The sequence below is a fragment of the Prionailurus bengalensis genome, chromosome X (assembly GCF_016509475.1).
Source record: "Prionailurus bengalensis isolate Pbe53 chromosome X, Fcat_Pben_1.1_paternal_pri, whole genome shotgun sequence".
NCBI lineage: Eukaryota > Metazoa > Chordata > Mammalia > Carnivora > Felidae > Prionailurus > Prionailurus bengalensis.
This window is the reverse complement of record NC_057361.1, coordinates 40173784-40188698: the sequence shown is the minus strand read 5'-3', so window position 1 is coordinate 40188698 and position 14915 is coordinate 40173784. Positions and strand designations below refer to the sequence as shown.

The window sequence follows — 14915 nt, the reverse complement described above, 5'->3', positions numbered from 1 at the left end:
CTTTCTGTTACATATATTTTCCTTTTTCCCTTCTAGTCATTGTGCCTTTTGGGGGGCATCTATCTTATGTTTATATATGTTATAAACCCTCCAATATATTGTTATTTTTGTTATAAACCAAGGTTTGGTAAGCTATAGCCCATGAGTCAAGTCCAGACCACCATCTGTTTTTGTAAACAAAGTTTTATTGGAAAATAGTGACATGTACTCATTTGCGTATTGCTTATGGCTGCTTTCATGCAAAAACAGCAACATTAAGTAGTTGTGACAGAGACCATATAAGCTACCAAGCGTAAAATACTTTGGACTGGGCTCTGTACAGAAAAAGATTTCCAATTCCTGCTTTAGACCATCAATAATATCTTCAAAGGGATTTAAGATGGGGCGCCTGGGTGGCTCAGTCGGTTGAGCGGCCGACTTCAGCTCAGGTCATGATCTCACGGTCCGTGAGTTCCAGCCCCGCGTCGGGCTCTGTGCTGACAGCTCAGAGCCTGGAGCCTGTTTTCAGATTCTGTGTCTCCCTCTCTTTCTGACCCTCCCCCGTTCATGCTCTGTCTCTCTCTGTCTCAAAAATAAATAAACGTTAAAAATTTTTAAAAAAGGGATTTAAGCAATGAGAACTTATTTTTAATATTCATCCATGTAGTTATTATTTCCGCTGATCTTCCTGACTTCGTGTAGATCCAGATGTACATCTCAAATCATTTTCCTTCTTCTTGAAGGAATTTACTTTTTAGAGCACAGCTTTTATGTGTCTGAAAATGCCTTTATTTTGCGTTGAGTTTGAAATCTATTTTCACTGGGAAAGAATTCTACGTGGACTGTTGTTTTTCTTTCAATGCTTTGAATATGTCGTGCCTTTGTTCCTCTGGACTTAATGTGTTTTTTTTCTCTGGGTACTTTTTAGATTTCTTTTCTTTATCAGTTGTTTTGTGAAATTTATTATGCGCCTCGATGTAATTTTCTCTCTGTTATTTGTGTTAGGGATTTGTTGAACTTTTAAAATATGTTCACCTATAGTTTGCATCAAAATTTTTTTTGCTATTATTTTTTCAGGGACTTTTTTCTCCTCCTTTCCCCCAAATCCTCTCCTTCGAGGACTCCAATTTCACATACATTAGGCTGCTAGAAATTGTTGTACAACCCATTAACGTTCTATTATTTTTCCCATCTTCTTGGACGTTTTTTATTGCTATGTGTTCAAGGTCAGAACTAGACATTCTGCAATGTCTAATCTGCCATTAATTCTATACAGTGCCTAGAAATTGTAGTCTTTATCTCTAGAATTAAAAGCCCAGTTGATGTCTTTGTCTTATCTCCCATTTTCAACATGTCCAATCTGTCATCTAGCTTCTTGAACATTTGTTAACAAGTTAAATGTCTTTGTCTACTAAGCTCTATCATTTCTGGACTTCTCTTGATTGATGCATTCGTCTTCTCACTGTGAGTGGTGTTTTTTTTTTTTTTTCCCAGTCTCTTTGCATCTTTGGTAACATTTGATTGAAATAAGGACGTCTGGCAGAGGCCCACACCCATGATGGCTGGAGAGAGGGTAGTGTATCTATTAGCTATGCCACATTAATGGGTAACACCCCAAACTTAGTGGCCGCAATAATGTGTAACAAACACCCCAGACTTAGTGGCTGAAATTAGCCAGCCTTTATTTTCACGGATCTATGGATCAGTTAAATTGGCTTTGCTGATGCTCCACTTGATGGTTCGCCTTCATTTTCTCATGGCTAGGGCAGCTCTACCCTCTAACTGTATGTCTTTAAGTCAACTGGCGTGGCTCTACTCCGTATGTGTTCATTCTGGGACCCAGGATAAAGAGGCAGTAGCTACTCGAGGAAGCTCTTCTCATCGTAATGGCAGCGGTCCAACATGGCAAATGGAAACTGAGAAGTCAGGCTCTCAGTCAAACATCTAAATGTGATCTTTCAGGCCCGGCCATTCTGGCCATTACGAAGAGCCTTCCTACCAGGCCTCGTTGGCCAAAGCTGTCATCTCTCCACACCAGACTTGGTGCACAGATAACGCGTTACAGTCTGTAAAGAGAGATGCAGTCAGGGATTCAGGCCTCCCGACCAGCCATGTTCTTTTTTTTTTTTTTTTAATTTTTTTCATGTTTATTTATTTTTGAGAGAAAGAGACAGAGAGACAGAGAGACAGAGCATGAGCAGGGGAGGAGCAGAGAGCGAGGGAGACACAGAATCCAAAGCAGGCCCCAGGCTCTGAGCCGTCAGCACAGAGCCCGACACGGGGCTCGAACTCACGGACCGTGAGATCATGACCTGAGCCGAAGTCGGATACTCAACTGACTGAGCCACCCAGGTGCCCCTCAACCAGCCATGTTCTTATGCATATCTGCTTTCCTAGCCAAGGCACCTCCATTCGGAGGCCTCTTAGGGACCTTTGGCTAGTGCATCTCTCTGTCACCTCTACAAAGAATATTTTTTCAGGGATTCTAAAGAATATTTTATCCACTCTACCTCAATATTCAGTACTTTCCACTCTTAACCTTTCCTTCTCTTTCTTCCCCTCACCTCCAGATCCATTAATGGAAGGAGGTTTTTTGCTTGGGGCTCCCTCAGCAATGAGATGATTCCTCCCATCCAATGATGTATCTGACCTTCACCTGGTGCTCTTTCATGGTGGAAAATGGAACACTGGGGAAACTAATACTTTCTACTGTTTAGTCTCTTGCTTATAATGCCACAGTAAGTGATTAAATGCTTGGCTGTTATTTCCTTTGGGCCTGTTATCTTTTTTTAAAAATCTTTTTAACATTTATTTATTGTATTATTGAAAGAGAGAGAGAGAGAGAGAGAGAGACAGAGAGTGAGTGCGGGAGGGGCAGAGAAAGAGGGAGGCACAGGATCCGAAGCAGGCTCCAGGCTCCGAGCCATCAGCACAGAGCCCGACGCAGGGCTAGGACTCACAGACTGCAAGATCATGATCTAAGCCGAAGTCGGTCGCTCAACCGACTGAGCCACCCAGGCGCCCCTTTGGGCTTGTTAACTGACTACCTGGAAGCTCAGATTTTTTTTCCAGTTCGGCTCAGCTCTTCACAGAAACATGCAAAGGCTCTTAAGGTCTGGGCTCAGGATTGACTCAGCATCACTTCAGCCCACGTTGGCCAAAGCAAGACATGACTGAATCTAAAATCAAAGGCCACAGAAAGCACGAGGATAGGAAGGGTGAAGAATTGATTTCTACGATTCGGTCTACCATAGGTGGCATAGGGGCAAATTTCTTGCCCACAGAAAGTTAGACAACCTCTTGGCTCAGCCCAATATCCTCAATTCAGGTGGCTAGTGATGTTTCTGGGCCATATGTACAGATGAGTTGTCACCCTAGAGAGCCGTCCGTAAGTGGCAGAACCCTGATCACCAACCTTGTATTAGGTCACTTACCTAACATTCAACAAGTATTTATTGAGCACATGCTATGAGCCAGAAACTGTCACTGGGAGTGACACCAAACCAGGAGCAACAGAGTTGCTGCCCTGAGAGAACGCCACCCGAATTTAAATGTAAGAAAACAGACATAACAATGATTTCAGACGTTATAAGCGTGACAAATAACGTGCTGAATCAAAGACTAGCTGAAAGTCTCCACCAGCTAAGGTGGCTGAGAACAGCACGATCTCAGGTGAGTTGTTTTAAGCACAGCCAGAATTCCTGCAGGGAGGCTCAAGAAGGGACGAAGAGATTATGGGATTATCTAAGATTATCCATCATGGGAAGAAGCGAACCTTGTAGCAGGATCCAGGGTTTCCCTTTGTTTTCAGGGAAAACCTCACTTTTTACTATTTTTTTGTAACTGCGTCAGAACGGCTCATCCTAATATATACAGAAGATCCCTCTTCTCTAGGAAGAAAATCTCGGGGGGGGGGGCGGGAAACCACACCATGAATTATGTTTCTGGAGAAGAATGGCCCTCGTCTTTGAGTAAGGGGGAATCTACCTTTTTTACATTAAGGAAAAATTGGGCCTCATATTTAGTGGGCCATCAAAGCATCTCTCAGTAGCTGTCAAGAGGAATCATAATGAGAAGAAGAGAGTAGGGACTATGGGGAGCGGTAAACGATGCGTGAGTGGGAAGTAAGAAAGTCTGGGAGGAGACTGAGAAGAAGATCCCGAGCAGGGAGAAAATTTCAAGAGTGGGACCATTGTGTGGGAGACACAGAGAGAAAGCTGGCTGAGAAGGTGACATCCCAGGATGCATTTTGGGCCAGAGACTTTGGTATCTAACTGCCTACGTGTGGGGAGGGAAAATATTGTCCAGGTAACTCTCGGGCTTTCCAGATTTGTAGCTGAAACAATGGGGCCATCTAAATATTATTCCTGGCACAGATTAGGTGAAGAAATCACGGATTCCGAGTCACTTCCTCGTCTGTGTACATCCTTTAAGAATCTAGATCGATTGGCCCAATCCTGTTAATCATTTCTTGATTCACTTTCTGCGTTACGTCGCGCAGTGGAGCCCGCTCTGTAGAAATCACGTGGAGATTTGGTTGCCGGCGTCACAAAGCTCTACAATGTTTCAAAAAACCACTTAGTCTGCAAACCTTCCCTGGGCCTTCCTTTCCTCGTCTGTACAATGAATGGCACAGGGAAGGTATATGTGGAGGGTTGCATTGTCCGTGCTTTGAGGGGGGTGGGCAAAATGACCACTACCCCCAAGGTTCTGACATTCTAGCAAGTTTGCTCCAGATCCCATGTACCTTCCATTTCCATCATGATTAGTTTGAATAAAATTAGATAGTTTAATGAATGATATTATTGTGCTTTCTTCCCCTTTGAGCACAAAGTATAACTTTTGAAGCCCACATCAACGGTGAAGTGTTCCTTGTTCTTTTTGTAGTCTCTATTCTCCATCCCCTTTGTCTGTGATCAAATCAGGGATCCTTCCATTCTATAGCCTGATTCATTATTTCAGCTGTATTTTCAATGCTCTCTCATTACCCCTCTTCTGTGTCCACCCACAACTCCACCTACAGGGTCTATAATGTGCCTTCTATCTACTGTAGCTTAATAAAAGGGAAATTATGCTAATTTTATTCCAACTTTAGAAAAGTAAAACCTGTACCGTTATTCTTCTGCCCCTCTTTCCCTTTTATTTATTCATTTCAAAAGAAAAAGCGTCTAATCATCTGAGAAAATTGTACTTGCACAATGTTAACCACTTTCCTATTTGATTAAGTAGATTTTTCCAATTGAGTTTGGATAGATTAAGAAAGCCAGTCTTCGAGTAGCCAGGTTCTGATGCAATTAGGGGCTGGGTCCAAGGCAACTTCAGTGTCAGCTAATAATTTTGGTGCCTGGGAGGTAGCCTGGAAGGTCTGTTGCGTGTGCTGCATTGCGGGTGAGGGGCACCATTTCTGGAGGCAGAAGTCCAAGGCTTGGTACATAATCGAGACCTGAGCGTCAAGCAGGCTGCTTGCACATTAAATACAGCCATTAATAGGCAAGGGATCTGTGTCTGCAAATGCCTACAGGTGCAAAAGTTTACCTTCAAATTCTTCTTCAAGAAGAATTTCTTTGTAGCACAGACCAGCTTTGTTGAAAAGATCCTTGAGTAAGGATACAGAGAGGGAGGATTGAGTTCCCGAGGCCCAGAGTCCCTCAAGGAGGAGAGGCGAACTACGCACTATTTGGGCCAAGTCTGGGGAAGGAGAGACAGCCAGCGGCGGAAATCTCAACGACGAGTCTCGGAGCAGAGGTGGTTCTGTTTGGGAGTATTCACGTGGAACACTGTGTGTCATCTAACCCGCTTCTTCCCTGTGGCCCCCCAAAGTCTTCCATAAAACCTAGGATATAGTCGGTATGATTGGCTTTCTTGCAGAGAGGGATTAAGGGGCCAAGACTTCATCAAGTTCCGCTCAGGAAAAAAATCATGCTCAAGACTCCTGGATGAAAGCTGCATCTGACATCAAGATTTTACAGAGACGTCTTTTTCCTTCCCGGGACATGTGTTTTATCATTGTCAAGGCGCTTCAGGAGTCTCGATGTGTGCATAATGTTACGTTGGGCGGGGGGGGGGGGGGTGGTGGCTGTGTGATTGGGTCAGATTAACAGAGATTATGTCTCCAGGTTGCCAGAACAAACAAGCGATTGTATTCCACTCTGAGAAAAAGTTCATCACATCAGCTACGGTAACTCATCACGTAACTGAATATTCAACTGAAAGTTTGACATTTTCACAAATTACATAAATCATCTTTGTGTTTCTTAACACATTTAGATCTCAGAACAATTCAAATCTTTCGTTTTCTGGATGAAAACAAAACAAAACAAAACAAAACAAAAAACAAACCAATAAAGCTTGCCCCAAAGCAAGCAGTTGGCTATTGGCAAAGCAGGGTTAGACTCTGAGGTCCTTTAACTCAGGTATCCTCTTAATTTGTGTAAGTAGAAAACACATTTACAGATGGAACTTACATGAACTGAACTTTACAAGCCCACTTTTCAAAAGACGCAGAGATAAAGGGTAGGAGGAAGAAAGATTCGGAAGATTTTGCGTGTTTCTACCCCCGTTCTAGCCACAACGAGTAGGCCGTGGCATAAGCATAAACTGTGGGGTTAGAATGTTTTTCTCTTTGCCTGTCTCAGACGCGGCTTAATATCTCATGACGGGAGCATCTTAGCCCATTGAGTGTAATCATGTCTTTAAAGATACAGATTTTTATAAATAACAGGATCACTAAAATCACAGCGACGCTTCATTTGATTTTAAAATGTAAAAACAATGACATAACTCTCATTGTTGGAGGAAGGGCTATCTGTGTTGTTGAGCTTAGTGAGTCAGTCCTCTGTAACTTCTTTCAAGAAAATGAATGAAGGAATGAATTACTTAAAAAAAATTTAATGTTTATTTATTTTTGAGGGAGGGAGAGAGAGAGAGAGAGAGACAGAGCAGAAGCAGGTGAGGGGCAGAGAGAGAGGGAGACACAAAATCCAAAGCGGGCTCCGAGCTGTCAGCACAGAGCCGACGCGGGGCTCGAACTCACGAACGTGAGAGATCATGACCCGAGCTGAAGTCGGACGCCCAACCGTCTGAGCCACCCAGGCGCCCCAGAATGAGTTACTTTTTTATAGATACAAAGTATCAAACACTCCCAAGAGGTTAGAAAATAATGCAACATACGTCTATATACCAGTCACTCAGAGCTCAGATTTAACAGTTATTTTGCCCTAATAGAACTGTTTTGTTTTGTTTTGTTTTGCTTTGCTTTTTTAAGATAAGGTTAAGGAGACTATGAGAGTTCCATCCCTAAACCTTTCTTCCTGTCTCCCTCCCTCTCTGGAGGTAATCACTGTCCTTGAATTTGGTACATGACATTTCCATGATGTTTCAGGCTTTCACTACCTACCTACCTATCCATTAGCTATAATTGATGTGTATGATGGAAACATATGTTTATGGATCGACTTACGTTCCCTCCCCCGAATTCGCATATTTAAGTCCTATCCCCCAGTACCTTGGGATGTGACCTTACGTGGAAATAGTGTCATTGAGGATGACACTTAACTAGTGAGAGTTAAGAGGAGGTCATATTGAGGTAGGATGAGTCCCTAATCCAGTATGGAACTGGTATCCTTATAAAGAGTGGAATTTGGGAACAGACACACATTTTCCAGCTTCACTGAGATACGGGTAATATATAACATTGTGTAAGTTTAAGGGGTGCACTGTGAGGATTTCGTATTCCTATATATTGCAAAATGCTTACCACGGTAAGGGCAGTTAACACATCCTTTGCCTCCCATAAGTACCATTTGGTTGTTTCTGTTCTTGTTGTTGTTACGGAGAGAACATTTAAGAATCAGTCTCTTAGCAACTTTCAAGCATACGAGGCAGTTTTGTTAACTACAGTCCCATGCTTACGGGACGTCCCCAGAATGTACTCCTCTTATAACTTCAAGTGTGCATGCTCCGGTCAACATCTCTTCATTCCCCCCAACCTAACCTGCCTCCCCCCGGCTCCTGGTAAACACTGGAGTTGGGCTTTGTTAGATTCCACATATAAGTGAGATCTTATAGTATGTGTCCTCCTCTGTCTGACTTACCGCACTTAGCATAATGTCCTCACGGTTCACCCATGTTGTTGATTTCCTTCGTGTTTATAGCTGAATAGCATTTCGTTAAATAGATATAATACATGCGTGTAAGATATAATATATTTTTTACCCATTCATCCATCAGTGGACACTTAGGTTGTTTTCATACCTCGGCTATTGTCAATAATGCTGCAATGACCTTAGGGAATTTCTGGATTTACTTGGTAGTTCTATGATTAATTTTTTTTTTTTTTTAGGAAACTCCGTACTGTTTTACTCAATGATTGTACAAATTTACATTTCGAAAACAGTGTAGATGGGTTCCCTTCTTTCCACACTCATTTCCTCTTGTCGTTTTTCTAATAGTCATCCTGACAGGTGTGAGGTGATATCTCTTTGTGGTTTTGATTTACATTCCCCTGATGACTGGTGATGTTGAGCACCCTCTCATACATCTGTTGGCTATTTGTATGTCTATTTTGGAAAAATGGCTGTTTATGTCCTTTGCCCGCTTATAAATTGGATTGTTATTGTTTGTTTGCTTCTGCTCTTGAGTTTTAGGAGTTCCTTCTGTATTTTGGATATTAACTCCTTTCAGGTATATATCTATTTCAGTCTTCAAATATTGTCTCCAATTCTGTAGGTTGCCTTTTCACTCTATTGATTGTTTCGTTTTGGTGTGTGCAGAAGCTTTTTAATTTGATATCTTCCCACGTGTTTATTTTTGCTTTCGATGAATGTATTTAAATTCTAGTTAGTTGATCTACAGTGCAATATAGGTTTCAGGAGTAGAATTCAGTGATTCATCACTTACATACGATACCCAGTGTTCATCACAAGTGCCCTCCTTAATGCCCATCACCCATCTAGCCCATCCCCACTCACCTCCCTCTGTCAACCCTCAGTTTGTTCTCTATCGTTAAGAATCTCTTGTGGTTTGGGGCACCTGGGTGGCTCAGTCGGTTAAGTGTCCAACTTCCGCTCAGGTCATGATCTCATGGTTCGTGAATTCGAGCCCTGCATCAGGCTCTGTGCTGACAGCTCGGAGCCCGGAGCCTGCTTTGGATTCTGTGTCTCCCCTTTCTCTCTCTGCCCCTCCTCCATTCACAATCTGTCTCTCTCTCTCAAAAATTAATAAACGTAAAAAAAGAAGAAATTTAAAAAAAGAGTCTCTTGTGGCTTGCTTCCCTTTCTTCTTTTTCCCCCCACTTCCCTTATGTTCATCTGTCACTTCTCTCAAATTCCACGTATGAGTGAAATCATGTGATGTTTGTCTGATTTACTTATTTCGCTTAGCATAATAAGTTCTAGTTCCATCCACGTTGTTGCAAGTGGCAAGATTTCATTCTTTTTGATGGCTAATATTCCATTGCATATCTATACCACATCTTCTTTATCCATTCATCAGTCGATGGACATTTGGGCTTTCTCCATAGTTTGGCTATTGTTGATAGTGCTGCTATAAACATCGGGGCGCATGTACCCCTTCGAATCTGTACTTTTGTATCCTTTGGGTAAATACCTAATAGTGCAACTGCTGGATTGTAGGGTAGATCTATTTTTAGTTTTTTGAGGAACCTCCAGACTGTTCTCCGGAGTGGCTGCACCAGTTTGCATTCCCACCAACAATGTAAGAGGATCCCCCTTCTTCACCGTTCTCACCAACACCTGTTGTTTCCTGCATTGTTAATTTTAGCCATTCTTACAATGTGTGAGGTGCTATCTCATCATGGTTTTGATTTGTATTTCTCTGACGATGAGTGATGTTGAGCATCTTTTCCTGTGTCTGTTAGCCATGTGGATTTTACAATAGACAATTGCAAAATTGTCTATTCATGTCTTCTGCCCATTTTTAACTGGATTGTTTGTTGTTGCTTTTTTTTCAAGAGGGGGTTGAGTTTGAGAAGTTCTTTATAGATGTTGGATACTAACCATTTATTAGATATGTCATTTGCAAACATCTTCCCCCATTCCATAGGCTGCCTTTTAGTTTTGTTGATTGTTTTCTTTGCTGTGCAGAAGGTTTTTATCTTGATGAAGTCCAAAGAGTTCATGTTTGTTTTTGTCTCCCTTGTCTTGGGTGATGTGTCTAGTAAGAAGTTGCTACGGCCAAGGTCAAAGAGATTGGTGCCTGTGTTCTCCTCTAGGATTTTGATGTTTTCTTGCCTCATATTCAGGTCTTTCATCCAGTTTCATTCTTTTGCCTGTTGCTGTCCAGTTTTCCCAACACCATTCGTTGAAGGGACTTTTTTTCCATTGGATATTCTTTCCTACTTTGCCAAAGGTGAGTTGACCATATAGTTGTGGGCCCATTTATGGGTTCTCTATTCTGTTCCATGGATCTATGTGTCGGTTTTTGTGCCACTACCGTCCTGTGTTGATAAGCACAGCTTTGTAATATGGCTTGAAATCTGGACTCATGATGCCTCCAGTTTTGTTTTCCTTTTTCAGGATTGCTTTGGCAATTCAGGAGCTTTTGTGGTTCCATACACATTTTAGGATTGTTTGTTCTATCTCTGTGAAGAATGCTGGTGGTATTTTGATAGAGATCATATTAAATGTGTAGATTGCTTTGGGTAGTATCGACATTTTAACAATATTTGTTCTTCCTATCCAGGAGCATGGGATCTTTTTCCATTTTTTTGTGCCGTCTTCAATTTCTCTCACAAGCTTTCTATAGTTTTCACAGTAAAGATCTTTTACCCCTTTAGTTAGGCTTATTCCTAGGCGTCTTATTGTTTTTGGTGCCCTTGTAAATGGGATTAATTCCTTGATTTCTTTTTCTGCTGCTTCGTTACTGGTGTATAGAAATGCAACAGATTTCTGCATGCTGATTTTATATCCTGTGACTTTGCTGAATTTGTGTGTTAGTTCTAGCAATTTTTCGGTGGAGTCTTTTGGGTTTTCTACATAGAGTATCATGTCATCTGCAGATAGTGAAAGTTTGACTTCTTCCTTGCCAATTTGGATGCCCTGTATTTCTTTTTGTTGTCTGATTGCTGAGGTTGAGACTTTAATGTGATACACCACATTAATAAAAGAAAGGATAGAAACCATATGATTCTCTCAACAGATGCAGAAAGAGCATTTGATGAAATACAGCACACATTCTTGATAAAAAAAAAAAACCCTCAACAAAGTCGGGATCTCTGGGACATACCTCAACATCATAAAGGCCATATATGAAAAGCCCACAGCTAATATGCTCAATGGGAAAATCTGAAAGCCTTTCCCCTATGGTGAGGAGCAAGACAAGGATGCCCACTCTCACCATTACGATTTTTGTTCTTGTCGCTTATGCTTCTGATGTCCTACCCCCAAATCATTGCCAAAACCAGTCTGGAGGGGCCTTTTCCATATGTTTTCTGAAGGAGCTTTACAGTTCCAAATCTTACATTTAAGTCTTTAATCCATTGCAAGTGGATTTTGTGTTTGGTCCAACATAAGGGTCCAATCTCATTCTTTTGTGTGTGGGTATCCAGTTTTATTGAACAGACCGCTCCTTTCTCACTGGGTATTTAGCACCTTTTGTCCAAGATGAGTTGACTATATATGTACTGGTTTATTTCTAGGCTCTTTATTCTGTTCTATTGGTCTATGTGTCTGTTTTTATGGCAGTAACACACTGTTTTGATTACCGTAGCTTTGTACTATAGTTTGAAATAAGGAGGTGTGATGTCTCTAGTTTTGTTCTTTTGTTTCAAGATCGCTTTGGTCATTTGACATCTATTGTGGTTCCACATGAATTTTAATATTATTTCTCTACTTCTGTGGAAGATGCCACTGGAATTTTGATCGAGATTGTATTGGATCTGTGGATCACTTTAGGTAGTATGGGTATTTTTTTTTTAATTTTTTTTTCAACGTTTTTATTTATTTTTGGGACAGAGAGAGACAGAGCATGAACGGGGGAGGGGCAGAGAGAGAGGGAGACACAGAATCCGAAACAGGCTCCAGGCTCTGAGCCATCAGCCTAGAGCCTGACGCAGGGCTCGAACTCACGGACCGCGAGATTGTGACCTGGCTGAAGTCGGACGCTTAACCGACTGCGCCACCCAGGCGCCCCAAGTATGGGTATTTTAACAATATTAATTTTTCTAATCTTTGCACATAAAATATCTTTCCATTTATTTGTGTCTTTTTCAATTTCTTCCATTGAAGTCTTGTAGGTTTCAGTATAAGGATCTTTCACCTCCTTGGTTAAATGTGTTCCCAAGTATTTTATTCTTTTCAATGCAGTTGTAAACGGCATTGCTTTCTTAATTTCTTTCTAGATGGCTTATCATTAGTGTATAGAAACATAACTGACTTTTGTGTGTTAATTTTGTATCCTGCAACTTTATTAAATTTGTTTATTCTAACATTTTTTTTTTGGTGTGGTTTTTTAGTGTTTTCTATGTCTAAGACCATGTCGTGTGCTAACAGAGACGATTTAACTTCTTCCTTCCTGATGCTGGCTAGGACTTCCAGTATTATGTTGAATAAAAGTGTGAGGCTGAGACATCTTGTCTTTTTCCTGATTTTAAAGGAAAAGCTTTCAAGCTTTTATTACCGAGTATGATGGTAACTGTGGCCTTGTCATGCATGGCCTTTATTTTGTTGAGGCTACTTCCTCTGGCCATGAGGATTCATTCAAATTTAGAGGTTCAGTGTCCCCAGTTTCGTCAGGTCTTCCCATACATCCCCATTCCAATTTTCAGGATCTCATTCCTTTTCAATCAATGCCCTCACTTTGATGGCAGGCACCCTGGGAAGTTGTGAATTCGATTCATGTTGTAGTGCCACAACTCATACATTGGGCTACAGGCTGGAGATCTCCGGAAGAGAGGCAGTCGGAGTTCAAAGGCAGTCTGCTGGCAGAATTTCTTCTTGCTCAGGACAGTTTTTGTTCTAATAAGGCCTTCGGCTGATTGGATGAGATCCACCCACATTATGGAGAGTAACCTGCTTTATACAAAGGCCATCAACGTAACTATTACGCCCATTCAAAAAACACTTTCACAGAAACATTCCGAACAATGCTTGACCAAATATCTGGGTGCGATGGCTCAACCAAGTTGACACGTATAATTATCACATTGGCCTTTTTGGTTTCCAGTAGTTAGTTTTGGTTTCTCTGTGTTCTCTCGTAGTTCTCTGAGCATCTTTAGATTGATTGTTTTAAATCTTTTCTTGGGCAATTCCTGGACCTCAACTTCTTCGGGATCAGTTACTGGAAGGTTATTATGTTCCTCTGGTCGTGTCATGTTTCCCTAATTCTCCGTGATCCCTAGAGTTTTGCACAGATATCTACACATTTGAAGAAGCAGTCACCTTCTCCAGATATCATGGGTTGACTTCATTAAGGGAAGACTTCAGGTGGGGGCATGCTGAAGCGTGCTGTGACCCTGGGTCTGGTGGTAGAAGGCACCAAGTGCAAGGGCATGTGGCAGCACCAGCTCTGGGGAAAATCTGGTGGCTCGTCCACTCGGGCCACTGACAACTGCATGGTCCTTGGCAGGCCCTGCAGGGGATACACAAAGGTTACAAGAGCTGCTGGGGTCTTCAGCCATCCCTCCAGGCCCAGTAGCTAGGGACCGGGACAAGCAGTGGTAGTAGCCAGAGTTGGCGGTGTGCACATCCTTGGCTGTAGGTGAGGCGTTCCAGGGCAGGTGGCAAGGGACAGGGCCGCCTACAGGTGCACTGACAGCTGCGGAGGCCCCTGGTGTCAGCGTTAGTGATGTGCACTAATGTGGCTGCTGAGTCCGGCCGTGCTAGCACAACAATGGAGGCTGGGGATGGGGTTCGTGCCAGGGGCGTGCAAGTACCTAACCGGAGGGGCCCGATTTGGCCCCAGAAGCAGCTGCGGGTCCCCTGCTTGTTGGCATGCTGTCCTGTGGCTGCAGACCTCCCTCCGAGTGTGCTCGGTCTGGCAATAGAGGCTGGTCATGGTGACAGGCCCGCAGCATGCGGGTACACAGCGGCCCAGCCTAGCCTGGAGCATGCATCCAGCAGTGTGGGTCGTCCACACAGGGTCTAGGCTGGTGTCCTGCTCTTATGCAGGGAGATGGTGTGATGAGGGGCTCAGGCAGCTGGTAGCAGGGAATATAAATGCCCGTGGGGGCCGAAGCCAGTGTAGTCTGCAGCAGGGGGGCGGCGGGGGGGTTTCGTCAGTGGCAAAACCTGCTGGGTTTGCCTACATAGCTGGTCACTGGGAACCCCAGTTGCTCCCAGTGAGTCCCTGCTCTTGGGAACCCCAGCTTTTCTTCCTTGTACCTTGTTCTTCCTAGCCATCCCTATACACACCAGCTTTTCCAGTCCCTGGGTTGGGGAAAACCAAAGTGGAGACCTCTCGAGGGGCCTTCCAAGGCTGGGGAAGACGATCGGTCACACCAGTCTTTCTTTCCCCACCAGGGAAGCTCTTTCTAGCTGGGAATTTCCTCTTGACCCTGAGCAGTGCTGGGGGGGCAGCTTGCGGTAGGGGCTGATGGACGCAAAGCGAAGCTGTCTTCCTTCCCTTTGGTGTGAGGGTGCTCTCGAGTTTTTTTGGTTCTACTCTGTCGGTCCGTTCCATCTACGTTGCCGAATTTATGTGCATAAAGTTGTTTGTAATGCAGGCATGCCTCGTTTTATTGCGCTTCGCTTTGTTGCGCCTCACGGACACTGCATTTTTACAAATTGGAGGCCCGTGGCAATCCTGTGTTGAGTGAGTCCACTGGCAGCATTGACCCGCTTCGTGTCTCCGTGTCACATCTTGATAATTCTTTCAATGTCTCCAAGTGTTTCATGATTATTATATTTGTTAAGCTTGTCTGTGATCAACAATCTTTGATGTTACTGTTGTAATTGTTTGGGGATCCCATGAACCACACC

General features: G+C 43.0%; 1 pseudogene; it reads right to left on the bottom strand.

Moving 5' to 3' along the window:
* The window catches only part of LOC122477052, a 64913-nt pseudogene extending 51604 nt beyond the window's left edge, over positions 1 to 13309 (bottom strand).
* Between the last annotated feature and the right edge of the window lie 1606 nt (positions 13310 to 14915).